The sequence below is a fragment of the Phyllobates terribilis genome, unplaced genomic scaffold (assembly GCF_046119375.1).
Source record: "Phyllobates terribilis strain yellow unplaced genomic scaffold, ASM4611937v1 Scaffold_169__1_contigs__length_4117513, whole genome shotgun sequence".
Classification (NCBI taxonomy): Eukaryota; Metazoa; Chordata; class Amphibia; order Anura; family Dendrobatidae; genus Phyllobates; species Phyllobates terribilis.
In genome coordinates, this window is record NW_027362929.1 from 3152196 (window position 1) to 3178737 (window position 26542).

General features: G+C 44.3%; 16 non-coding genes and 1 pseudogene across 16 annotated transcripts; all 17 read right to left on the reverse strand.

The window, feature by feature from the left end:
* Window positions 1–307: 307 nt before the first annotated feature.
* LOC141209997 (U2 spliceosomal RNA) lies at window positions 308–498 on the reverse strand. The gene has a single exon (XR_012280180.1). It is a non-coding gene; the product is annotated as a U2 spliceosomal RNA (small nuclear RNA).
* A 1121-nt stretch (window positions 499–1619) lies between these two features.
* LOC141209354 (U2 spliceosomal RNA) lies at window positions 1620–1810 on the reverse strand. Its single transcript, XR_012279551.1, has one exon. It is a non-coding gene; the product is annotated as a U2 spliceosomal RNA (small nuclear RNA).
* Window positions 1811–2933: 1123 nt separating this feature from the next.
* LOC141209355 (U2 spliceosomal RNA) lies at window positions 2934–3124 on the reverse strand. The gene has a single exon (XR_012279552.1). It is a non-coding gene; the product is annotated as a U2 spliceosomal RNA (small nuclear RNA).
* A 1121-nt stretch (window positions 3125–4245) lies between these two features.
* Window positions 4246–4436, reverse strand: LOC141209356 (U2 spliceosomal RNA). The gene has a single exon (XR_012279553.1). It is a non-coding gene; the product is annotated as a U2 spliceosomal RNA (small nuclear RNA).
* Window positions 4437–5556: 1120 nt separating this feature from the next.
* LOC141210137 (U2 spliceosomal RNA) lies at window positions 5557–5747 on the reverse strand. Its single transcript, XR_012280314.1, has one exon. It is a non-coding gene; the product is annotated as a U2 spliceosomal RNA (small nuclear RNA).
* Window positions 5748–6868: 1121 nt separating this feature from the next.
* Window positions 6869–7059, reverse strand: LOC141209357 (U2 spliceosomal RNA). Its single transcript, XR_012279554.1, has one exon. It is a non-coding gene; the product is annotated as a U2 spliceosomal RNA (small nuclear RNA).
* A 1122-nt stretch (window positions 7060–8181) lies between these two features.
* On the reverse strand, window positions 8182–8372 carry LOC141209358 (U2 spliceosomal RNA). Its single transcript, XR_012279555.1, has one exon. It is a non-coding gene; the product is annotated as a U2 spliceosomal RNA (small nuclear RNA).
* Window positions 8373–9493: 1121 nt separating this feature from the next.
* LOC141209359 (U2 spliceosomal RNA) lies at window positions 9494–9684 on the reverse strand. The gene has a single exon (XR_012279556.1). It is a non-coding gene; the product is annotated as a U2 spliceosomal RNA (small nuclear RNA).
* A 1121-nt stretch (window positions 9685–10805) lies between these two features.
* On the reverse strand, window positions 10806–10996 carry LOC141209360 (U2 spliceosomal RNA). The gene has a single exon (XR_012279557.1). It is a non-coding gene; the product is annotated as a U2 spliceosomal RNA (small nuclear RNA).
* A 1119-nt stretch (window positions 10997–12115) lies between these two features.
* LOC141210680 (U2 spliceosomal RNA) lies at window positions 12116–12319 on the reverse strand (annotated as a pseudogene).
* Window positions 12320–18389: 6070 nt separating this feature from the next.
* Window positions 18390–18580, reverse strand: LOC141209361 (U2 spliceosomal RNA). The gene has a single exon (XR_012279558.1). It is a non-coding gene; the product is annotated as a U2 spliceosomal RNA (small nuclear RNA).
* A 1115-nt stretch (window positions 18581–19695) lies between these two features.
* Window positions 19696–19886, reverse strand: LOC141209999 (U2 spliceosomal RNA). The gene has a single exon (XR_012280182.1). It is a non-coding gene; the product is annotated as a U2 spliceosomal RNA (small nuclear RNA).
* A 1115-nt stretch (window positions 19887–21001) lies between these two features.
* On the reverse strand, window positions 21002–21192 carry LOC141209362 (U2 spliceosomal RNA). The gene has a single exon (XR_012279559.1). It is a non-coding gene; the product is annotated as a U2 spliceosomal RNA (small nuclear RNA).
* Window positions 21193–22307: 1115 nt separating this feature from the next.
* Window positions 22308–22498, reverse strand: LOC141209363 (U2 spliceosomal RNA). Its single transcript, XR_012279560.1, has one exon. It is a non-coding gene; the product is annotated as a U2 spliceosomal RNA (small nuclear RNA).
* Window positions 22499–23613: 1115 nt separating this feature from the next.
* LOC141209365 (U2 spliceosomal RNA) lies at window positions 23614–23804 on the reverse strand. The gene has a single exon (XR_012279562.1). It is a non-coding gene; the product is annotated as a U2 spliceosomal RNA (small nuclear RNA).
* Window positions 23805–24918: 1114 nt separating this feature from the next.
* On the reverse strand, window positions 24919–25109 carry LOC141209366 (U2 spliceosomal RNA). The gene has a single exon (XR_012279563.1). It is a non-coding gene; the product is annotated as a U2 spliceosomal RNA (small nuclear RNA).
* A 1115-nt stretch (window positions 25110–26224) lies between these two features.
* LOC141209367 (U2 spliceosomal RNA) lies at window positions 26225–26415 on the reverse strand. Its single transcript, XR_012279564.1, has one exon. It is a non-coding gene; the product is annotated as a U2 spliceosomal RNA (small nuclear RNA).
* Between the last annotated feature and the right edge of the window lie 127 nt (window positions 26416–26542).

A 26542-nucleotide genomic window follows, 5' to 3' on the forward strand; every position in this document is an offset into this window, starting at 1 on the left:
AGTTATTTAGGTGAAAGCTCCAAAATGCTTGCCTAATATGTCTGTTTATCCAAAAGGAAGTATAGAGGGAGAGCTAGATAGATAGCATTGCATTACATTACATTACATTACATGGCAATGCAATGCACAGTTGCTGAAGTTGAACCAAAATGAGCTTGTCATCTGGCTTCTGCAACTTTTAACATGAAAAATCCAATGAGGAGAAGAAAAGCAAAGCCAAAGAGTCCATCCCAAAATCCGACAAACAAGCAAAATGAACAAAAAGCATTGAATTCAATTCTTTCTGATTTTAGAAACTGCATTAAAGAAGGGGTGCACCGGTCCTGGAGATACTGCAATACCAGGTCAATGCGTGGAGTGGACAGAGCAAGCTCTTTTTCCATCTCCCTGTTCTAAAAATCCATTTAATATATGGTCCCCAGATAGGGGACGTATCAGATATTATACTGATAAGAACAGATACTACACTTGATCTTAGCCAAAAGGCCGAGAAGCGATAACCAGAATTGGTTTCCGACTACGGTGCCACCCAAGGATTCTGAAAAGTCCATTTGTGAAGATGGCCACCTGGACTCCCGTTAAGAAGACATGCTGTCAACCTCTAGATCCCTCACATGCCTGCACTTTTCGGCTTGCTGCTGCTGCAATCCACGCGTTTTAGATCTGCATAACTCCACCTCTTTTAGCACAGTACCCTCAACCCCCGGCTGTTCCCACCCGCCTCAACACCGTTGGAAGGGAGGAGAACCAATTAAGGCGGGGGGGGGGGTGGAACGAGCAGCTGTCTACCCTTAGCAGGAGGGTTGCTGATTAATTACCTCTCCTGCTGCTGCTGCTGCTGGCTGTCCAGCAGCAGACTGAAGGTGGCTGCTGCTGTGCGCAGGTATATAAAGGCTCAGAGCCTATTATGACACGCGCAGCCAGCGTTCCATTGCCACATTCCGTCTACTGCAGGCGGGATACCTGGATGGCTGAATGTCACTGAGAAGCTCACAGAGACCGCCATAAGCAACAGTTTAAAAGAATGCCACAGACTAATCAACCAAACTTTTTGGGTTGGTTTCTCTTTTATAGTCTGCAGGCATTAAATGAAAGAAGTCAGTGTTCCAGCAGAGGGAGACAACGTTTCAGAAAAGGCATTGTAGCAAACCAAAAAAGAAATTTTAAGCGCAGCAGAGTAACCAGCTCACATACCTGTTAGCTCAGGTGAGTTTAAAAGGCTGCTGTTGATAACAAGGGCATTTGCTAAATAGATGGTGTGTGTGCAACAATATACTGAAAGGTCAATTATATTGTGCAGCTTATCTCACCACCTGTAGTTATTTAGGTGAAAGCTCCAAAATGCTTGCCTAATATGTCTGTTTATCCAAAAGGAAGTATAGAGGGAGAGCTAGATAGATAGCATTGCATTACATTACATTACATGGCAATGCAATGCACAGTTGCTGAAGTTGAACCAAAATGAGCTTGTCATCTGGCTTCTGCAACTTTTAACATGAAAAATCCAATGAGGAGAAGAAAAGCAAAGCCAAAGAGTCCATCCCAAAATCCGACAAACAAGCAAAATGAACAAAAAGCATTGAATTCAATTCTTTCTGATTTTAGAAACTGCATTAAAGAAGGGGTGCACCGGTCCTGGAGATACTGCAATACCAGGTCAATGCGTGGAGTGGACAGAGCAAGCTCTTTTTCCATCTCCCTGTTCTAAAAATCCATTTAATATATGGTCCCCAGATAGGGGACGTATCAGATATTAAACTGATAAGAACAGATACTACACTTGATCTTAGCCAAAAGGCCGAGAAGCGATAACCAGAATTGGTTTCCGACTACGGTGCCACCCAAGGATTCTGAAAAGTCCATTTGTGGAGATGGCCACCTGGACTCCCGTTAAGAAGACATGCTGTCAACCTCTAGATCCCTCACATGCCTGCACTTTTCGGCTTGCTGCTGCTGCAATCCACGCGTTTTAGATCTGCATAACTCCACCTCTTTTAGCACAGTACCCTCAACCCCCGGCTGTTCCCACCCGCCTCAACACCGTTGGAAGGGAGGAGAACCAATTAAGGCGGGGGGGGGGGGGTGGAACGAGCAGCTGTCTACCCTTAGCAGGAGGGTTGCTGATTAATTACCTCTCCTGCTGCTGCTGCTGCTGGCTGTCCAGCAGCAGACTGAAGGTGGCTGCTGCTGTGCGCAGGTATATAAAGGCTCAGAGCCTATTATGACACGCGCAGCCAGCGTTCCATTGCCACATTCCGTCTACTGCAGGCGGGATACCTGGATGGCTGAATGTCACTGAGAAGCTCACAGAGACCGCCATAAGCAACAGTTTAAAAGAATGCCACAGACTAATCAACCAAACTTTTTGGGTTGGTTTCTCTTTTATAGTCTGCAGGCATTAAATGAAAGAAGTCAGTGTTCCAGCAGAGGGAGACAACGTTTCAGAAAAGGCATTGTAGCAAACCAAAAAAGAAATTTTAAGCGCAGCAGAGTAACCAGCTCACATACCTGTTAGCTCAGGTGAGTTTAAAAGGCTGCTGTTGATAACAAGGGCATTTGCTAAATAGATGGTGTGTGTGCAACAATATACTGAAAGGTCAATTATATTGTGCAGCTTATCTCACCACCTGTAGTTATTTAGGTGAAAGCTCCAAAATGCTTGCCTAATATGTCTGTTTATCCAAAAGGAAGTATAGAGGGAGAGCTAGATAGATAGCATTGCATTACATTACATTACATGGCAATGCAATGCACAGTTGCTGAAGTTGAACCAAAATGAGCTTGTCATCTGGCTTCTGCAACTTTTAACATGAAAAATCCAATGAGGAGAAGAAAAGCAAAGCCAAAGAGTCCATCCCAAAATCCGACAAACAAGCAAAATGAACAAAAAGCATTGAATTCAATTCTTTCTGATTTTAGAAACTGCATTAAAGAAGGGGTGCACCGGTCCTGGAGATACTGCAATACCAGGTCAATGCGTGGAGTGGACAGAGCAAGCTCTTTTTCCATCTCCCTGTTCTAAAAATCCATTTAATATATGGTCCCCAGATAGGGGACGTATCAGATATTAAACTGATAAGAACAGATACTACACTTGATCTTAGCCAAAAGGCCGAGAAGCGATAACCAGAATTGGTTTCCGACTACGGTGCCACCCAAGGATTCTGAAAAGTCCATTTGTGGAGATGGCCACCTGGACTCCCGTTAAGAAGACATGCTGTCAACCTCTAGATCCCTCACATGCCTGCACTTTTCGGCTTGCTGCTGCTGCAATCCACGCGTTTTAGATCTGCATAACTCCACCTCTTTTAGCACAGTACCCTCAACCCCCGGCTGTTCCCACCCGCCTCAACACCGTTGGAAGGGAGGAGAACCAATTAAGGCGGGGGGGGGGGTGGAACGAGCAGCTGTCTACCCTTAGCAGGAGGGTTGCTGATTAATTACCTCTCCTGCTGCTGCTGCTGCTGGCTGTCCAGCAGCAGACTGAAGGTGGCTGCTGCTGTGCGCAGGTATATAAAGGCTCAGAGCCTATTATGACACGCGCAGCCAGCGTTCCATTGCCACATTCCGTCTACTGCAGGCGGGATACCTGGATGGCTGAATGTCACTGAGAAGCTCACAGAGACCGCCATAAGCAACAGTTTAAAAGAATGCCACAGACTAATCAACCAAACTTTTTGGGTTGGTTTCTCTTTTATAGTCTGCAGGCATTAAATGAAAGAAGTCAGTGTTCCAGCAGAGGGAGACAACGTTTCAGAAAAGGCATTGTAGCAAACCAAAAAAGAAATTTTAAGCGCAGCAGAGTAACCAGCTCACATACCTGTTAGCTCAGGTGAGTTTAAAAGGCTGCTGTTGATAACAAGGGCATTTGCTAAATAGATGGTGTGTGTGCAACAATATACTGAAAGGTCAATTATATTGTGCAGCTTATCTCACCACCTGTAGTTATTTAGGTGAAAGCTCCAAAATGCTTGCCTAATATGTCTGTTTATCCAAAAGGAAGTATAGAGGGAGAGCTAGATAGATAGCATTGCATTACATTACATTACATGGCAATGCAATGCACAGTTGCTGAAGTTGAACCAAAATGAGCTTGTCATCTGGCTTCTGCAACTTTTAACATGAAAAATCCAATGAGGAGAAGAAAAGCAAAGCCAAAGAGTCCATCCCAAAATCCGACAAACAAGCAAAATGAACAAAAAGCATTGAATTCAATTCTTTCTGATTTTAGAAACTGCATTAAAGAAGGGGTGCACCGGTCCTGGAGATACTGCAATACCAGGTCAATGCGTGGAGTGGACAGAGCAAGCTCTTTTTCCATCTCCCTGTTCTAAAAATCCATTTAATATATGGTCCCCAGATAGGGGACGTATCAGATATTAAACTGATAAGAACAGATACTACACTTGATCTTAGCCAAAAGGCCGAGAAGCGATAACCAGAATTGGTTTCCGACTACGGTGCCACCCAAGGATTCTGAAAAGTCCATTTGTGGAGATGGCCACCTGGACTCCCGTTAAGAAGACATGCTGTCAACCTCTAGATCCCTCACATGCCTGCACTTTTCGGCTTGCTGCTGCTGCAATCCACGCGTTTTAGATCTGCATAACTCCACCTCTTTTAGCACAGTACCCTCAACCCCCGGCTGTTCCCACCCGCCTCAACACCGTTGGAAGGGAGGAGAACCAATTAAGGCGGGGGGGGGGTGGAACGAGCAGCTGTCTACCCTTAGCAGGAGGGTTGCTGATTAATTACCTCTCCTGCTGCTGCTGCTGCTGGCTGTCCAGCAGCAGACTGAAGGTGGCTGCTGCTGTGTGCAGGTATATAAAGGCTCAGAGCCTATTATGACACGCGCAGCCAGCGTTCCATTGCCACATTCCGTCTACTGCAGGCGGGATACCTGGATGGCTGAATGTCACTGAGAAGCTCACAGAGACCGCCATAAGCAACAGTTTAAAAGAATGCCACAGACTAATCAACCAAACTTTTTGGGTTGGTTTCTCTTTTATAGTCTGCAGGCATTAAATGAAAGAAGTCAGTGTTCCAGCAGAGGGAGACAACGTTTCAGAAAAGGCATTGTAGCAAACCAAAAAAGAAATTTTAAGCGCAGCAGAGTAACCAGCTCACATACCTGTTAGCTCAGGTGAGTTTAAAAGGCTGCTGTTGATAACAAGGGCATTTGCTAAATAGATGGTGTGTGTGCAACAATATACTGAAAGGTCAATTATATTGTGCAGCTTATCTCACCACCTGTAGTTATTTAGGTGAAAGCTCCAAAATGCTTGCCTAATATGTCTGTTTATCCAAAAGGAAGTATAGAGGGAGAGCTAGATAGATAGCATTGCATTACATTACATTACATGGCAATGCAATGCACAGTTGCTGAAGTTGAACCAAAATGAGCTTGTCATCTGGCTTCTGCAACTTTTAACATGAAAAATCCAATGAGGAGAAGAAAAGCAAAGCCAAAGAGTCCATCCCAAAATCCGACAAACAAGCAAAATGAACAAAAAGCATTGAATTCAATTCTTTCTGATTTTAGAAACTGCATTAAAGAAGGGGTGCACCGGTCCTGGAGATACTGCAATACCAGGTCAATGTGTGGAGTGGACAGAGCAAGCTCTTTTTCCATCTCCCTGTTCTAAAAATCCATTTAATATATGGTCCCCAGATAGGGGACGTATCAGATATTAAACTGATAAGAACAGATACTACACTTGATCTTAGCCAAAAGGCCGAGAAGCGATAACCAGAATTGGTTTCCGACTACGGTGCCACCCAAGGATTCTGAAAAGTCCATTTGTGGAGATGGCCACCTGGACTCCCGTTAAGAAGACATGCTGTCAACCTCTAGATCCCTCACATGCCTGCACTTTTCGGCTTGCTGCTGCTGCAATCCACGCGTTTTAGATCTGCATAACTCCACCTCTTTTAGCACAGTACCCTCAACCCCCGGCTGTTCCCACCCGCCTCAACACCGTTGGAAGGGAGGAGAACCAATTAAGGCGGGGGGGGGGGTGGAAAGAGCAGCTGTCTACCCTTAGCAGGAGGGTTGCTGATTAATTACCTCTCCTGCTGCTGCTGCTGCTGGCTGTCCAGCAGCAGACTGAAGGTGGCTGCTGCTGTGCGCAGGTATATAAAGGCTCAGAGCCTATTATGACACGCGCAGCCAGCGTTCCATTGCCACATTCCGTCTACTGCAGGCGGGATACCTGGATGGCTGAATGTCACTGAGAAGCTCACAGAGACCGCCATAAGCAACAGTTTAAAAGAATGCCACAGACTAATCAACCAAACTTTTTGGGTTGGTTTCTCTTTTATAGTCTGCAGGGATTAAATGAAAGAAGTCAGTGTTCCAGCAGAGGGAGACAACGTTTCAGAAAAGGCATTGTAGCAAACCAAAAAAGAAATTTTAAGCGCAGCAGAGTAACCAGCTCACATACCTGTTAGCTCAGGTGAGTTTAAAAGGCTGCTGTTGATAACAAGGGCATTTGCTAAATAGATGGTGTGTGTGCAACAATATACTGAAAGGTCAATTATATTGTGCAGCTTATCTCACCACCTGTAGTTATTTAGGTGAAAGCTCCAAAATGCTTGCCTAATATGTCTGTTTATCCAAAAGGAAGTATAGAGGGAGAGCTAGATAGATAGCATTGCATTACATTACATTACATGGCAATGCAATGCACAGTTGCTGAAGTTGAACCAAAATGAGCTTGTCATCTGGCTTCTGCAACTTTTAACATGAAAAATCCAATGAGGAGAAGAAAAGCAAAGCCAAAGAGTCCATTCCAAAATCCGACAAACAAGCAAAATGAACAAAAAGCATTGAATTCAATTCTTTCTGATTTTAGAAACTGCATTAAAGAAGGGGTGCACCGGTCCTGGAGATACTGCAATACCAGGTCAATGCGTGGAGTGGACAGAGCAAGCTCTTTTTCCATCTCCCTGTTCTAAAAATCCATTTAATATATGGTCCCCAGATAGGGGACGTATCAGATATTAAACTGATAAGAACAGATACTACACTTGATCTTAGCCAAAAGGCCGAGAAGCGATAACCAGAATTGGTTTCCGACTACGGTGCCACCCAAGGATTCTGAAAAGTCCATTTGTGGAGATGGCCACCTGGACTCCCGTTAAGAAGACATGCTGTCAACCTCTAGATCCCTCACATGCCTGCACTTTTCGGCTTGCTGCTGCTGCAATCCACGCGTTTTAGATCTGCATAACTCCACCTCTTTTAGCACAGTACCCTCAACCCCCGGTTGTTCCCACCCGCCTCAACACCGTTGGAAGGGAGGAGAACCAATTAAGGCGGGGGGGGGGGGTGGAACGAGCAGCTGTCTACCCTTAGCAGGAGGGTTGCTGATTAATTACCTCTCCTGCTGCTGCTGCTGCTGGCTGTCCAGCAGCAGACTGAAGGTGGCTGCTGCTGTGCGCAGGTATATAAAGGCTCAGAGCCTATTATGACACGCGCAGCCAGCGTTCCATTGCCACATTCCGTCTACTGCAGGCGGGATACCTGGATGGCTGAATGTCACTGAGAAGCTCACAGAGACCGCCATAAGCAACAGTTTAAAAGAATGCCACAGACTAATCAACCAAACTTTTTGGGTTGGTTTCTCTTTTATAGTCTGCAGGCATTAAATGAAAGAAGTCAGTGTTCCAGCAGAGGGAGACAACGTTTCAGAAAAGGCATTGTAGCAAACCAAAAAAGAAATTTTAAGCGCAGCAGAGTAACCAGCTCACATACCTGTTAGCTCAGGTGAGTTTAAAAGGCTGCTGTTGATAACAAGGGCATTTGCTAAATAGATGGTGTGTGTGCAACAATATACTGAAAGGTCAATTATATTGTGCAGCTTATCTCACCACCTGTAGTTATTTAGGTGAAAGCTCCAAAATGCTTGCCTAATATGTCTGTTTATCCAAAAGGAAGTATAGAGGGAGAGCTAGATAGATAGCATTGCATTACATTACATTACATGGCAATGCAATGCACAGTTGCTGAAGTTGAACCAAAATGAGCTTGTCATCTGGCTTCTGCAACTTTTAACATGAAAAATCCAATGAGGAGAAGAAAAGCAAAGCCAAAGAGTCCATCCCAAAATCCGACAAACAAGCAAAATGAACAAAAAGCATTGAATTCAATTCTTTCTGATTTTAGAAACTGCATTAAAGAAGGGGTGCACCGGTCCTGGAGATACTGCAATACCAGGTCAATGCGTGGAGTGGACAGAGCAAGCTCTTTTTCCATCTCCCTGTTCTAAAAATCCATTTAATATATGGTCCCCAGATAGGGGACGTATCAGATATTAAACTGATAAGAACAGATACTACACTTGATCTTAGCCAAAAGGCCGAGAAGCGATAACCAGAATTGGTTTCCGACTACGGTGCCACCCAAGGATTCTGAAAAGTCCATTTGTGGAGATGGCCACCTGGACTCCCGTTAAGAAGACATGCTGTCAACCTCTAGATCCCTCACATGCCTGCACTTTTCGGCTTGCTGCTGCTGCAATCCACGCGTTTTAGATCTGCATAACTCCACCTCTTTTAGCACAGTACCCTCAACCCCCGGCTGTTCCCACCCGCCTCAACACCGTTGGAAGGGAGGAGAACCAATTAAGGCGGGGGGGGGGGTGGAACGAGCAGCTGTCTACCCTTAGCAGGAGGGTTGCTGATTAATTACCTCTCCTGCTGCTGCTGCTGCTGGCTGTCCAGCAGCAGACTGAAGGTGGCTGCTGCTGTGCGCAGGTATATAAAGGCTCAGAGCCTATTATGACATGCGCAGCCAGGGTTCCATTGCCACATTCCGTCTACTGCAGGCGGGATACCTGGATGGCTGAATGTCACTGAGAAGCTCACAGAGACCGCCATAAGCAACAGTTTAAAAGAATGCCACAGACTAATCAACCAAACTTTTTGGGTTGGTTTCTCTTTTATAGTCTGCAGGCATTAAATGAAAGAAGTCAGTGTTCCAGCAGAGGGAGACAACGTTTCAGAAAAGGCATTGTAGCAAACCAAAAAAGAAATTTTAAGCGCAGCAGAGTAACCAGCTCACATACCTGTTAGCTCAGGTGAGTTTAAAAGGCTGCTGTTGATAACAAAGGCATTTGCTAAATAGATGGTGTGTGTGCAACAATATACTGAAAGGTCAATTATATTGTGCAGCTTATCTCACCACCTGTAGTTATTTAGGTGAAAGCTCCAAAATGCTTGCCTAATATGTCTGTTTATCCAAAAGGAAGTATAGAGGGAGAGCTAGATAGATAGCATTGCATTACATTACATTACATGGCAATGCAATGCACAGTTGCTGAAGTTGAACCAAAATGAGCTTGTCATCTGGCTTCTGCAACTTTTAACATGAAAAATCCAATGAGGAGAAGAAAAGCAAAGCCAAAGAGTCCATCCCAAAATCCGACAAACAAGCAAAATGAACAAAAAGCATTGAATTCAATTCTTTCTGATTTTAGAAACTGCATTAAAGAAGGGGTGCACCGGTCCTGGAGATACTGCAATACCAGGTCAATGCGTGGAGTGGACAGAGCAAGCTCTTTTTCCATCTCCCTGTTCTAAAAATCCATTTAATATATGGTCCCCAGATAGGGGACGTATCAGATATTAAACTGATAAGAACAGATACTACACTTGATCTTAGCCAAAAGGCCGAGAAGCGATAACCAGAATTGGTTTCCGACTACGGTGCCACCCAAGGATTCTGAAAAGTCCATTTGTGGAGATGGCCACCTGGACTCCCGTTAAGAAGACATGCTGTCAACCTCTAGATCCCTCACATGCCTGCACTTTTCGGCTTGCTGCTGCTGCAATCCACGCGTTTTAGATCTGCATAACTCCACCTCTTTTAGCACAGTACCCTCAACCCCCGGCTGTTCCCACCCGCCTCAACACCGTTGGAAGGGAGGAGAACCAATTAAGGCGGGGGGGGGGGTGGAACGAGCAGCTGTCTACCCTTAGCAGGAGGGTTGCTGATTAATTACCTCTCCTGCTGCTGCTGCTGCTGGCTGTCCAGCAGCAGACTGAAGGTGGCTGCTGCTGTGCGCAGGTATATAAAGGCTCAGAGCCTATTATGACATGCGCAGCCAGGGTTCCATTGCCACATTCCGTCTACTGCAGGCGGGATACCTGGATGGCTGAATGTCACTGAGAAGCTCACAGAGACCGCCATAAGCAACAGTTTAAAAGAATGCCACAGACTAATCAACCAAACTTTTTGGGTTGGTTTCTCTTTTATAGTCTGCAGGCATTAAATGAAAGAAGTCAGTGTTCCAGCAGAGGGAGACAACGTTTCAGAAAAGGCATTGTAGCAAACCAAAAAAGAAATTTTAAGCGCAGCAGAGTAACCAGCTCACATACCTGTTAGCTCAGGTGAGTTTAAAAGGCTGCTGTTGATAACAAAGGCATTTGCTAAATAGATGGTGTGTGTGCAACAATATACTGAAAGGTCAATTATATTGTGCAGCTTATCTCACCACCTGTAGTTATTTAGGTGAAAGCTCCAAAATGCTTGCCTAATATGTCTGTTTATCCAAAAGGAAGTATAGAGGGAGAGCTAGATAGATAGCATTGCATTACATTACATTACATGGCAATGCAATGCACAGTTGCTGAAGTTGAACCAAAATGAGCTTGTCATCTGGCTTCTGCAACTTTTAACATGAAAAATCCAATGAGGAGAAGAAAAGCAAAGCCAAAGAGTCCATCCCAAAATCCGACAAACAAGCAAAATGAACAAAAAGCATTGAATTCAATTCTTTCTGATTTTAGAAACTGCATTAAAGAAGGGGTGCACCGGTCCTGGAGATACTGCAATACCAGGTCAATGCGTGGAGTGGACAGAGCAAGCTCTTTTTCCATCTCCCTGTTCTAAAAATCCATTTAATATATGGTCCCCAGATAGGGGACGTATCAGATATTAAACTGATAAGAACAGATACTACACTTGATCTTAGCCAAAAGGCCGAGAAGCGATAACCAGAATTGGTTTCCGACTACGGTGCCACCCAAGGATTCTGAAAAGTCCATTTGTGGAGATGGCCACCTGGACTCCCGTTAAGAAGACATGCTGTCAACCTCTAGATCCCTCACATGCCTGCACTTTTCGGCTTGCTGCTGCTGCAATCCACGCGTTTTAGATCTGCATAACTCCACCTCTTTTAGCACAGTACCCTCAACCCCCGGCTGTTCCCACCCGCCTCAACACCGTTGGAAGGGAGGAGAACCAATTAAGGCGGGGGGGGGTGGAACGAGCAGCTGTCTACCCTTAGCAGGAGGGTTGCTGATTAATTACCTCTCCTGCTGCTGCTGCTGCTGGCTGTCCAGCAGCAGACTGAAGGTGGCTGCTGCTGTGCGCAGGTATATAAAGGCTCAGAGCCTATTATGACACGCGCAGCCAGCGTTCCATTGCCACATTCCGTCTACTGCAGGCGGGATACCTGGATGGCTGAATGTCACTGAGAAGCTCACAGAGACCGCCATAAGCAACAGTTTAAAAGAATGCCACAGACTAATCAACCAAACTTTTTGGGTTGGTTTCTCTTTTATAGTCTGCAGGCATTAAATGAAAGAAGTCAGTGTTCCAGCAGAGGGAGACAACGTTTCAGAAAAGGCATTGTAGCAAACCAAAAAAGAAATTTTAAGCGCAGCAGAGTAACCAGCTCACATACCTGTTAGCTCAGGTGAGTTTAAAAGGCTGCTGTTGATAACAAGGGCATTTGCTAAATAGATGGTGTGTGTGCAACAATATACTGAAAGGTCAATTATATTGTGCAGCTTATCTCACCACCTGTAGTTATTTAGGTGAAAGCTCCAAAATGCTTGCCTAATATGTCTGTTTATCCAAAAGGAAGTATAGAGGGAGAGCTAGATAGATAGCATTGCATTACATTACATTACATGGCAATGCAATGCACAGTTGCTGAAGTTGAACCAAAATGAGCTTGTCATCTGGCTTCTGCAACTTTTAACATGAAAAATCCAATGAGGAGAAGAAAAGCAAAGCCAAAGAGTCCATCCCAAAATCCGACAAACAAGCAAAATGAACAAAAAGCATTGAATTCAATTCTTTCTGATTTTAGAAACTGCATTAAAGAAGGGGTGCACCGGTCCTGGAGATACTGCAATACCAGGTCAATGCGTGGAGTGGACAGAGCAAGCTCTTTTTCCATCTCCCTGTTCTAAAAATCCATTTAATATATGGTCCCCAGATAGGGGACGTATCAGATATTAAACTGATAAGAACAGATTTTTTTTTTTTTTTTTTTTTTTCCTCAGATTAAGACCCACATTAATTTATGCATCATAGCGCATATTCACATAACGGGTTCTCAAATCATCATTCGGAAAAACAAAAACAAAATCCCAAAAAACACAACCCTGCAATTAACTGTTACTTACTGTAAGAAGTCCAATGTGAAAAGTTCCAGAGTGCCTCTGCTGCTGTCTCACCATACTTCTTTTTATCCAATAAATAGGCATAAAACAGTCTAGCAAGAAAAATCTTTCTGCATTCCATGGGGGAAAAAACAATCTTTTTAAAAATCACCAAATTCCGAACGTCCCATAAAACCTCTTTATATATGACAAAAATAATCCAGCTTGCCCGCTTCCTTTGCGAGTACTTAAAATCTTGACCTATTAAAATCCTTTCAAAATCGAAACAATGAAAACCAACTAAAGCAACAAACATACGTGACAACAAGGTAAAAACTTTTTTAGCAAAAAAACAGTCCCAAAAAATATGCTGTATTGTTTCCACCTTATTGCAACCTTCCCTAGGACATAGTTCTTGAACCTTTATCCCCCGGTCATTCAAAAAAGCTCTTGTTGGCAAGCATCCATGCAACGCCATCCAGGTTACATCCTTCTGTCTGTTGCTGATTCCACGCATGAAAAAAAGCTTCCACACCTGTCCAGACTGTGCATTATTACAAAACGGCACATCACATAACATCTCCTTCTTCTTAATACCTGAGACAATCAGTTTTTTGTCCGGTCTAACCATGGAGCTTATCCCATTTTGATCATAGAAGGACCTAAGCACCACATAAAAAAACGGTATCACAAACGAAACTGGTTTTCTTAAATCCTTCTCACACCAGCTCCATTTCTGGAAAAGCCGTCCTGCTAAATATTTGCACATGTCCGCAGTCCTGTTATTGCACTGGGATAATTTATAAATGTTCAAAAAATAATGCATTCTTAAAAATAAGTCAATGTTAGGAAAATCACAACCCCCATTTTCCACAGAACACATAACCATTCCTCTTCTTAGTTTCTCCATTTTGGATCCCCAAAAAAACACAAACAGTTTCCTTGTCACTCTCTTTGTCCAAAGCACAGCAGGTGGGAAAATCAAAGCAGTGTAGAGCAGAAGCGGGAGAATCACAGACTTGATTACCAGCACTTTCCCTCTCAGCGACAGGTTCCTTAGTTTCCAAAAGTTCAACTTCTGATCCATTTTGTCTTCTAGAATCTTCAGGCTGCTTTTCCCTTTCAGTTCCTTCTCAAAGATGACACCAAGAACCTCAATTTCCTCCCTACTCTCCACTCCTGCCACGTTAACCTCAACCTGCCTCCCAAAGTTACAAAGCTGGCACTTTCCCCAATTCACCGCCATACCAGCCACACAACAAAAAATCCTTACGTGCAAATTCACTCTATTGAGATCCGCCTGTGAACCACAAGTAAAAACAATATCATCCATATAACTTAAAGACTTGACTGGACCCCCGGATCCCCCAGGAATAAAAACACCAGCCACACACTTGTAAACTTGCACACTTTTTAAAAGGGCCTCCACCACACAGATAAAAAGAATTGGTGACAGGGGACAACCCTGCCTAACTCCCGATAAAATATTAAAACTGGAACTCACATGCCCATTAACTAAAATCTGGCTACTGACCCCACAATAAAAACTCTTAATGACCATCAATAATTTATCCGGAACACCAAGGTGACTTAAAGCAGAGAACAAAAATCTATGTGATATTTTATCAAAGGCTTTCTCCAGGTCCACCGACTGTAACAAAAGAGCATTCTTATTCAAATTAGCCTGATAAATTAAGTCTCTTAGAAGCAGCAAATTATCTGAAATTTTCCTACCAGGCACTGCACATGCCTGATACTCCCCCACCATATCACCTATCACATCTGCCAGTCTACCAGCCACAATTTTAGAAATAATTTTGTAATCACTGTTTAACAATGTTATGGGCCTCCAATTTTTAATATCCCTCATGTCCCCTTTCTTATGAATCAGCGTAACAATCCCCCTACGCATAGAAACCGATAAAATCCCATGAGTAAAACCATATTGCACCACCCGGGAAAACTCCACACCTATAATATCCCAAAATCTAACATAAAATTCAGCAGGAAGACCATCACAGCCTGGCGTCTTGCCTTTCGCCAAGCCATCCACTGCCCGTCTAATTTCATCTTTCCCAACCTCCTCACTTAAAAACCCAATTTTCTCCTCAGGAATATTATTAGTTAATACTTTGCAATAATCATTAATTTCCGCATCACTGGCTCTACTATCGTTAGAGAAGAGTGTTTCATAAAAGGAAAGAATACTGCCAATCATCTCATCCCCAGATACCTCCCCTGCAGGAGAAAAAACAAACTTAAAAACCCCTTTAGGTTTAAAACATTTTTTAAAAAAGTATCTCGAACATTGCTCATTTTCCTCCATGTGCTTTATTTTTGCCTTAAACATAATAGTCTTCCCTTTTTCAATAAGTATCTTCTTCAGTTCGTCCTTCAAATCTGCAATCTCTTTATCCACCTCCATCCCCGCTCTCTTAAACTTATGGAGTACTTCCAATTTTGAAATAACAGCAGCATCATGATCCCTTTTGGCTTTCGCTCTCCTAAAACACACCCCTTTAAAATAACATGCAAATTTCTCCTTAGCCCAGTCCCACCACTCTAGCAAATCTTTAAAAAGGTGCTGTTCAGACACACAAGACAAAAACACTTTATTAAAACCAACCTTAACACTCTCCTCTTCCAGCAGGCTTACGTTCAGCTTCCAGAGTCCCTTTCCAAAAGCCAGGGACTCAGCTATACACAGATCTACCACTATCATCTTGTGGTCAGAAAAAGTCGTCATCACGTGGTTGCACTTGGCCACCTTAATCCCTTCAGACATAAAAACATAGTCAATTCGGGAAACACTACGTCCACTGTCTGATATGTATGTGAACTTATCACTTGGCCCAACCATCAGACCAGCATCCGTGTAGCGTAAATCCTGCACAATCTGATTTAAAATATTAGACGTAACATCAGTCCTACCTTCCGTAGAGCTCTTACGATCTTTTGCGGATCTGACACAATTAAAATCTCCAGCCACTATAGTGAAGTCTCTGCCTGGTAAAAACAACTTTAGAGACTCCAAAAACCCAACTCTTGCTTGTTTATCAGCAGGGGCATAAACATTAAAAACCCGTACCCGCTGACCTAAAAAATCCACTAATAAAAACAAACATCTCCCAGGTATGATTACTTTAAACTCTAAAACCTTTAGACTGGAATTACACAGTAAAATGCCCACCCCTTCATTCCTGTTTTCTGAGCATGGGGACCAAAAAGATTGCCCCTTATTCCACTCACTCTCATGCGGGGCAGATTTAATTACACATTCCTGCAGACAGACAATATCTGCATTCACACTCTCAATGTACTCCAGTATCCCTGCTCTCCTACAAGCAGAACCAATCCCTCGTACATTCAGAGAAGCAACACACAACGCCATCATAACAACAGGAAAAAATCTCCACCATACCCGATCCATCATGAACCAGGAGAAAACCCACTCCTGCCACCCACTTTTCTATGTATATCAGGCGACTCAGAACTCGAGTCCCTGTTAGAATAACCTGGTCTTAGGGAGACTGGATCTTCCTGCCCCCCAGACCAACACCCCTCCACCTTACTTCTTTTAATCACGGAGGCATAACTCTCCTCCTTGCCATCATCTTCCTCCTCATTTTCACTCCAATCACTGTTAACCCTATCACGCTGCTGAGGGGTTATAGTTCCATCCGAATCAGAATCCTCCTCCTCCAAAACCTCCATTTCCTCACCCCCATCTCTTCCCAAAACAGGATTCACTGACTCTGCCATATTAGACAAATCCATCCCATCACCCGGGCCATGCACATCAGCTACTTTGTTTATTACTTCCAGCCCCTCCCTCAAACCAACTTTCTTCTGGCTCCGCCCCTTTTCCTCCATCTTGGGCACCGCATGGTCTCTTCCCCTACCACCATCTTGTTTTTGGCTTTCCCCCTCTGAGTCTGAGCCTTCGCCCTCCTCCCCACTTTCCTGCCGAGTCTTCTTCTGCCTCTCTTCAGCGTCCACCTGTGACCTAGGAATCTGAGCCCACAATCTACATTTCCTTGCAAGGTGATCTGCATGTTCACACAAATCACACACCTTATTCATTGGGCAACCACTTGCAACATGCCCAGATTTCCCACAACCTCTACAAACATCACCTTGCACTGGACAATCTTTCTGAACATGTCCAAACTCATGACACTTCCTACAATATTCCATCTGTCCATTATAAAAACAAAATCCCCTTTCTCCTCCGATAGAAAACTGTCCAGGAATGCTCTTGGCACCCCCAATAGCTCTATCATCCGGTCTCAGTTTTACAACATATCTCCTCTTGCCATTTAGATAATTGTATTTGTTCTTCATTCTTCCCAAAAATTTAACCTCACTACAATACCGAGCTAAAAAATTGGAAACAGTCTCATCCGGAACTTTAGGGTTATACATGTGCACAACCACATACTTATATGTCTGCTGGAACAGAGGTTCCAGTGCAATAAACTCTAGGCATTTCAATTCCTTTTCTTCCTTCATTCGTACCAACTCCATGTAGACTCTCTGGCAAATACTCAAAGAAACAAAAGTGATATCATAAATTCCTTGTTTCTGAAAATCCTGCAGTGCCAATACATCCGTTACCTTCAAGCCATTAATGTTCTTCAAGACATCAACGCAAACTTGGTCCAAACCGATTTCTCCTTCATGACCTGCAGCCACCTTCAGACAGACCGAGTCCTCTAATCCACGTGTTTTCTCCACCATTTTTACAGCAGATAAACACAATCGCCGCTCAATCGCACACTAGGGCCCCACAAGGGGGAACCCCAGTCACAACTGCCCTCCAAACAACACCAGCAGCAGAAAACCACCACTGATCTTGCCAAAAGGCCGAGAAGCGATAACCAGAATTGGTTTCAAACTACGGAGCCACCCAAGGATCCTGAAAAGTCCATTTGTGGAGATGAGCTCCTGGACTCCCGTTAAGAAGACATGTTGTCAACCTCTAGATCCCTTACATGCCTGCACTTTTCGGCTTGCTGCTGCTGCAATCCACGCGTTTTAGATCTGCATAACTCCACCTCTTTAAACACAGCACCTTCACCCCCTGCTGTTCCCACCCGCCTCAACACCGTTGGAAGGGAGGAGAACCAATTCAGGCGGGGGGTGGGGTGGAACGAGCAGCTGTCTACCCTTAGCAGGAGGGCTCCTGATTACATACCTCTCCTGCTGCTGCTGCTGCTGGCTGTCCAGCAGCAGACTGAAGGTGGCTGCTGCTGTGCACAGGTATATAAAGGCTCAGAGCCTATTATGACACGCGCAGCCAGCGTTCCATTGCCACATTCCATCTACTGCAGGCAGGATACCTGGCTGGCTGAATGTCGCTGAGAAGCTCACAGAGACCGCCATAAGCAACAGTTTAACAGAATGCCACAGACTAATCAACCAAACTTTTTGGGTTGGGTTCTCTTTTATAGTCTGCAGGCATTAAATGAAAGAAGTCAGTGTTCCAGCAGAAGGAGACAACGTTTCAGAAAAGGCATTGTAGCAAACCAAAAAAGAAATTTTAAGCGCAGCAGAGTAACCAGCGCACATACCTGTTAGCTCAGGTGAGTTTAAAAGGCTGCTGTTGATAACAAGGGCATTTGCTAAATAGATGGTGTGTGTGCAACAATATACTGAAAGGTCAATTATATTGTGCAGCTTATCTCACCACCTGTAGTTATTTAGGTGAAAGCTCCAAAATGCTTACCTAATATGTCTGTTTATCCAAAAGGAAGTAAAAAGGGAGAGCTAGAAAGATAGCATTGCATCACATTACATGGCAATGCAATGCACAGTTGCTGAAGTTGAACCAAAATGAGCTTGTAATCTGGCTTCTGCAACTTTGAACATGAAAAATCCAATGAGGAGAAGAAAAGCAAAGCCAAAGAGTCCATCCCAAAATCCGACAAACAAGCAAAATGAACAAAAAACATTGAATTCAATTCTTTCTGATTTTAGAAACTGCATTACAGAAGGGGTGCACCGGTCCTGGAGATACTGCAATACCAGGTCAATGCGTGGAGTGGACAGAGCAAGCTCTTTTTCCATCTCCCTGTTCTAAAAATCCATTTAATATATGGTCCCCAGATAGGGGACGTATCAGATATTAAACTGATAAGAACAGATACTACACTTGATCTTAGCCAAAAGGCCGAGAAGCGATAACCAGAATTGGTTTCAAACTACGGAGCCACCCAAGGATCCTGAAAAGTCCATTTGTGGAGATGAGCTCCTGGACTCCCGTTAAGAAGACATGTTGTCAACCTCTAGATCCCTTACATGCCTGCACTTTTCGGCTTGCTGCTGCTGCAATCCACGCGTTTTAGATCTGCATAACTCCACCTCTTTAAACACAGCACCTTCACCCCCTGCTGTTCCCAACCGCCTCAACACCGTTGGAAGGGAGGAGAACCAATTAAGGCGGGGGGTGGGGTGGAACGAGCAGCTGTCTACCCTTAGCAGGAGGGCTCCTGATTACATACCTCTCCTGCTGCTGCTGCTGCTGGCTGTCCAGCAGCAGACTGAAGGTGGCTGCTGCTGTGCACAGGTATATAAAGGCTCAGAGCCTATTATGACACGCGCAGCCAGCGTTCCATTGCCACATTCCATCTACTGCAGGCAGGATACCTGGCTGGCTGAATGTCGCTGAGAAGCTCACAGAGACCGCCATAAGCAACAGTTTAACAGAATGCCACAGACTAATCAACCAAACTTTTTGGGTTGGGTTCTCTTTTATAGTCTGCAGGCATTAAATGAAAGAAGTCAGTGTTCCAGCAGAAGGAGACAACGTTTCAGAAAAGGCATTGTAGCAAACCAAAAAAGAAATTTTAAGCGCAGCAGAGTAACCAGCGCACATACCTGTTAGCTCAGGTGAGTTTAAAAGGCTGCTGTTGATAACAAGGGCATTTGCTAAATAGATGGTGTGTGTGCAACAATATACTGAAAGGTCAATTATATTGTGCAGCTTATCTCACCACCTGTAGTTATTTAGGTGAAAGCTCCAAAATGCTTGCCTAATATGTCTGTTTATCCAAAAGGAAGTAAAAAGGGAGAGCTAGAAAGATAGCATTGCATCACATTACATGGCAATGCAATGCACAGTTGCTGAAGTTGAACCAAAATGAGCTTGTAATCTGGCTTCTGCAACTTTGAACATGAAAAATCCAATGAGGAGAAGAAAAGCAAAGCCAAAGAGTCCATCCCAAAATCCGACAAACAAGCAAAATGAACAAAAAACATTGAATTCAATTCTTTCTGATTTTAGAAACTGCATTAAAGAAGGGGTGCACCGGTCCTGGAGATACTGCAATACCAGGTCAATGCGTGGAGTGAACAGAGCAAGCTCTTTTTCCATCTCCCTGTTCTAAAAATCCATTTAATATATGGTCCCCAGATAGGGGACGTATCAGATATTAAACTGATAAGAACAGATACTACACTTGATCTTAGCCAAAAGGCCGAGAAGCGATAACCAGAATTGGTTTCAAACTACGGAGCCACCCAAGGATCCTGAAAAGTCCATTTGTGGAGATGAGCTCCTGGACTCCCGTTAAGAAGACATGTTGTCAACCTCTAGATCCCTTACATGCCTGCACTTTTCGGCTTGCTGCTGCTGCAATCCACGCGTTTTAGATCTGCATAACTCCACCTCTTTAAACACAGCACCTTCACCCCCTGCTGTTCCCACCCGCCTCAACACCGTTGGAAGGGAGGAGAACCAATTAAGGCGGGGGGTGGGGTGGAACGAGCAGCTGTCTACCCTTAGCAGGAGGGCTCCTGATTACATACCTCTCCTGCTGCTGCTGCTGCTGGCTGTCCAGCAGCAGACTGAAGGTGGCTGCTGCTGTGCACAGGTATATAAAGGCTCAGAGCCTATTATGACACGCGCAGCCAGCGTTCCATTGCCACATTCCATCTACTGCAGGCAGGATACCTGGCTGGCTGAATGTCGCTGAGAAGCTCACAGAGACCGCCATAAGCAACAGTTTAACAGAATGCCACAGACTAATCAACCAAACTTTTTGGGTTGGGTTCTCTTTTATAGTCTGCAGGCATTAAATGAAAGAAGTCAGTGTTCCAGCAGAAGGAGACAACGTTTCAGAAAAGGCATTGTAGCAAACCAAAAAAGAAATTTTAAGCGCAGCAGAGTAACCAGCGCACATACCTGTTAGCTCAGGTGAGTTTAAAAGGCTGCTGTTGATAACAAGGGCATTTGCTAAATAGATGGTGTGTGTGCAACAATATACTGAAAGGTCAATTATATTGTGCAGCTTATCTCACCACCTGTAGTTATTTAGGTGAAAGCTCCAAAATGCTTGCCTAATATGTCTGTTTATCCAAAAGGAAGTAAAAAGGGAGAGCTAGAAAGATAGCATTGCATCACATTACATGGCAATGCAATGCACAGTTGCTGAAGTTGAACCAAAATGAGCTTGTAATCTGGCTTCTGCAACTTTGAACATGAAAAATCCAATGAGGAGAAGAAAAGCAAAGCCAAAGAGTCCATCCCAAAATCCGACAAACAAGCAAAATGAACAAAAAACATTGAATTCAATTCTTTCTGATTTTAGAAACTGCATTACAGAAGGGGTGCACCGGTCCTGGAGATACTGCAATACCAGGTCAATGCGTGGAGTGGACAGAGCAAGCTCTTTTTCCATCTCCCTGTTCTAAAAATCCATTTAATATATGGTCCCCAGATAGGGGACGTATCAGATATTAAACTGATAAGAACAGATACTACACTTGATCTTAGCCAAAAGGCCGAGAAGCGATAACCAGAATTGGTTTCAAACTACGGAGCCACCCAAGGATCCTGAAAAGTCCATTTGTGGAGATGAGCTCCTGGACTCCCGTTAAGAAGACATGTTGTCAACCTCTAGATCCCTTACATGCCTGCACTTTTCGGCTTGCTGCTGCTGCAATCCACGCGTTTTAGATCTGCATAACTCCACCTCTTTAAACACAGCACCTTCACCCCCTGCTGTTCCCACCCGCCTCAACACCGTTGGAAGGGAGGAGAACCAATTAAGGCGGGGGGTGGGATGGAACGAGCAGCTGTCTACCCTTAGCAGGAGGGCTCCTGATTACATACCTCTCCTGCTGCTGCTGCTGCTGGCTGTCCAGCAGCAGACTGAAGGTCGCTGCTGCTGTGCACAGGTATATAAAGGCTCAGAGCCTATTATGACACGCGCAGCCAGCGTTCCATTGCCACATTCCATCTACTGCAGGCAGGATACCTGGCTGGCTGAATGTCGCTGAGAAGCTCACAGAGACCGCCATAAGCAACAGTTTAACAGAATGCCACAGACTAATCAACCAAACTTTTTGGGTTGGGTTCTCTTTTATAGTCTGCAGGCATTAAATGAAAGAAGTCAGTGTTCCAGCAGAAGGAGACAACGTTTCAGAAAAGGCATTGTAGCAAACCAAAAAAGAAATTTTAAGCGCAGCAGAGTAACCAGCGCACATACCTGTTAGCTCAGGTGAGTTTAAAAGGCTGCTGTTGATAACAAGGGCATTTGCTAAATAGATGGTGTGTGTGCAACAATATACTGAAAGGTCAATTATATTGTGCAGCTTATCTCACCACCTGTAGTTATTTAGGTGAAAGCTCCAAAATGCTTGCCTAATATGTCTGTTTATCCAAAAGGAAGTAAAAAGGGAGAGCTAGAAAGATAGCATTGCATCACATTACATGGCAATGCAATGCACAGTTGCTGAAGTTGAACCAAAATGAGCTTGTAATCTGGCTTCTGCAACTTTGAACATGAAAAATCCAATGAGGAGAAGAAAAGCAAAGCCAAAGAGTCCATCCCAAAATCCGACAAACAAGCAAAATGAACAAAAAACATTGAATTCAATTCTTTCTGATTTTAGAAACTGCATTAAAGAAGGGGTGCACCGGTCCTGGAGATACTGCAATACCAGGTCAATGCGTGGAGTGGACAGAGCAAGCTCTTTTTCCATCTCCCTGTTCTAAAAATCCATTTAATATATGGTCCCCAGATAGGGGACGTATCAGATATTAAACTGATAAGAACAGATACTACACTTGATCTTAGCCAAAAGGCCGAGAAGCGATAACCAGAATTGGTTTCAAACTACGGAGCCACCCAAGGATCCTGAAAAGTCCATTTGTGGAGATGAGCTCCTGGACTCCCGTTAAGAAGACATGTTGTCAACCTCTAGATCCCTTACATGCCTGCACTTTTCGGCTTGCTGCTGCTGCAATCCACGCGTTTTAGATCTGCATAACTCCACCTCTTTAAACACAGCACCTTCACCCCCTGCTGTTCCCACCCGCCTCAACACCGTTGGAAGGGAGGAGAACCAATTAAGGCGGGGGGTGGGGTGGAACGAGCAGCTGTCTACCCTTAGCAGGAGGGCTCCTGATTACATACCTCTCCTGCTGCTGCTGCTGCTGGCTGTCCAGCAGCAGACTGAAGGTGGCTGCTGCTGTGCACAGGTATATAAAGGCTCAGAGCCTATTATGACACGCGCAGCCAGCGTTCCATTGCCACATTCCATCTACTGCAGGCAGGATACCTGGCTGGCTGAATGTCGCTGAGAAGCTCACAGAGACCGCCATAAGCAACAGTTTAACAGAATGCCACAGACTAATCAACCAAACTTTTTGGGTTGGGTTCTCTTTTATAGTCTGCAGGCATTAAATGAAAGAAGTCAGTGTTCCAGCAGAAGGAGACAACGTTTCAGAAAAGGCATTGTAGCAAACCAAAAAAGAAATTTTAAGCGCAGCAGAGTAACCAGCGCACATACCTGTTAGCTCAGGTGAGTTTAAAAGGCTGCTGTTGATAACAAGGGCATTTGCTAAATAGATGGTGTGTGTGCAACAATATACTGAAAGGTCAATTATATTGTGCAGCTTATCTCACCACCTGTAGTTATTTAGGTGAAAGCTCCAAAATGCTTGCCTAATATGTCTGTTTATCCAAAAGGAAGTAAAAAGGGAGAGCTAGAAAGATAGCATTGCATCACATTACATGGCAATGCAATGCACAGTTGCTGAAGTTGAACCAAAATGAGCTTGTAATCTGGCTTCTGCAACTTTGAACATGAAAAATCCAATGAGGAGAAGAAAAGCAAAGCCAAAGAGTCCATCCCAAAATCCGACAATCAAGCAAAATGAACAAAAAACATTGAATTCAATTCTTTCTGATTTTAGAAACTGCATTAAAGAAGGGGTGCACCGGTCCTGGAGATACTGCAATACCAGGTCAATGCGTGGAGTGGACAGAGCAAGCTCTTTTTCCATCTCCCTGTTCTAAAAATCCATTTAATATATGGTCCCCAGATAGGGGACGTATCAGATATTAAACTGATAAGAACAGATACTACACTTGATCTTAGCCAAAAGGCCGAGAAGCGATAACCAGAATTGGTTTCAAACTACGGAGCCACCCAAGGATCCTGAAAAGTCCATTTGTGGAGATGAGCTCCTGGACTCCCGTTAAGAAGACATGTTGTCAACCTCTAGATCCCTTACATGCCTGCACTTTTCGGCTTGCTGCTGCTGCAATCCACGCGTTTTAGATCTGCATAACTCCACCTCTTTAAACACAGCACCTTCACCCCCTGCTGTTCCCACCCGCCTCAACACCGTTGGAAGGGAGGAGAACCAATTAAGGCGGGGGGTGGGGTGGAACGAGCAGCTGTCTACCCTTAGCAGGAGGGCTCCTGATTACATACCTCTCCTGCTGCTGCTGCTGCTGGCTGTCCAGCAGCAGACTGAAGGCGGCTGCTGCTGTGCACAGGTATATAAAGGCTCAGAGCCTATTATGACACGGGCAGCCAGCGTTCCATTGCCACATTCCATCTACTGCAGGCAGGATACCTGGCTGGCTGAATGTCGCTGAGAAGCTCACAGAGACCGCCATAAGCAACAGTTTAACAGAATGCCACAGACTAATCAACCAAACTTTTTGGGTTGGGTTCTCTTTTATAGTCTGCAGGCATTAAATGAAAGAAGTCAGTGTTCCAGCAGAAGGAGACAACGTTTCAGAAAGGCATTGTAGCAAACCAAAAAAGAAATTTTAAGCGCAGCAGAGTAACCAGCGCACATACCTGTTAGCTCAGGTGAGTTTAAAAGGCTGCTGTTGATAACAAGGGCATTTGCTAAATAGATGGTGTGTGTGCAACAATATACTGAAAGGTCAATTATATTGTGCAGCTTATCTCACCACCTGTAGTTATTTAGGTGAAAGCTCCAAAATGCTTGCCTAATATGTCTGTTTATCCAAAAGGAAGTAAAAAGGGAGAGCTAGAAAGATAGCATTGCATCACATTACATGGCAATGCAATGCACAGTTGCTGAAGTTGAACCAAAATGAGCTTGTAATCTGGCTTCTGCAACTTTGAACATGAAAAATCCAATGAGGAGAAGAAAAGCAAAGCCAAAGAGTCCATCCCAAAATCCGACAAACAAGCAAAATGAACAAAAAACATTGAATTCAATTCTTTCTGATTTTAGAAACTGCATTAAAGAAGGGGTGCACCGGTCCTGGAGATACTGCAATACCAGGTCAATGCGTGGAGTGGACAGAGCAAGCTCTTTTTCCATCTCCCTGTTCTAAAAATCCATTTAATATATGGTCCCCAGATAGGGGACGTATCAGATATTAAACTGATAAGAACAGATACTACACTTGATCTTAGCCAAAAGGCCGAGAAGCGATAACCAGAATTGGTTTCAAACTACGGAGCCACCCAAGGATCCTGAAAAGTCCATTTGTGGAGATGAGCTCCTGGACTCCCGTTAAGAAGACATGTTGTCAACCTCTAGATCCCTTACATGCCTGCACTTTTCGGCTTGCTGCTGCTGCAATCCACGCGTTTTAGATCTGCATAACTCCACCTCTTTAAACACAGCACCTTCACCCCCTGCTGTTCCCACCCGCCTCAACACCGTTGGAAGGGAGGAGAACCAATTAAGGCGGGGGGTGGGGTGGAACGAGCAGCTGTCTACCCTTAGCAGGAGGGCTCCTGATTACATACCTCTCCTGCTGCTGCTGCTGCTGGCTGTCCAGCAGCAGACTGAAGGTGGCTGCTGCTGTGCACAGGTATATAAAGGCTCAGAGCCTATTATGACACGCGCAGCCAGCGTTCCATTGCCACATTCCATCTACTGCAGGCAGGATACCTGGCTGGCTGAATGTCGCTGAGAAGCTCACAGAGACCGCCATAAGCAACAGTTTAACAGAATGCCACAGACTAATCAACCAAACTTTTTGGGTTGGGTTCTCTTTTATAGTCTGCAGGCATTAAATGAAAGAAGTCAGTGTTCCAGCAGAAGGAGACAACGTTTCAGAAAAGGCATTGTAGCAAACCAAAAAAGAAATTTTAAGCGCAGCAGAGTAACCAGCGCACATACCTGTTAGCTCAGGTGAGTTTAAAAGGCTGCTGTTGATAACAAGGGCATTTGCTAAATAGATGGTGTGTGTGCAACAATATACTGAAAGGTCAATTATATTGTGCAGCTTATCTAACCACCTGTAGTAATTTAGGTGAAAGCTCCAAAATGCTTGCCTAATATGTCTGTTTATCCAAAAGGAAGTAAAAAGGGAGAGCTAGAAAGATAGCATTGCATCACATTACATGGCAATGCAATGCACAGTTGCTGAAGTTGAACCAAAATGAGCTTGTAATCTGGCTTCTGCAACTTTGAACATGAAAAATCCAATGAGGAGAAGAAAAGCAAAGCCAAAGAGTCCATCCCAAAATCCGACAAACAAGCAAAATGAACAAAAAACATTGAATTCAATTCTTTCTGATTTTAGAAACTGCATTAAAGAAGGGGTGCACCGGTCCTGGAGATACTGCAATACCAGGTCAATGCGTGGAGTGGACAGAGCAAGCTCTTTTTCCATCTCCCTGTTCTAAAAATCCATTTAATATATGGTCCCCAGATAGGGGACGTATCAGATATTAAACTGATAAGAACAGATACTACACTTGATCTTAGCCAAAAGGCCGAGAAGCGATAACCAGAATTGGTTTCAAACTACGGAGCCACCCAAGGATCCTGAAAAGTCCATTTGTGGAGATGAGCTCCTGGACTCCCGTTAAGAAGACATGTTGTCAACCTCTAGATCCCTTACATGCCTGCACT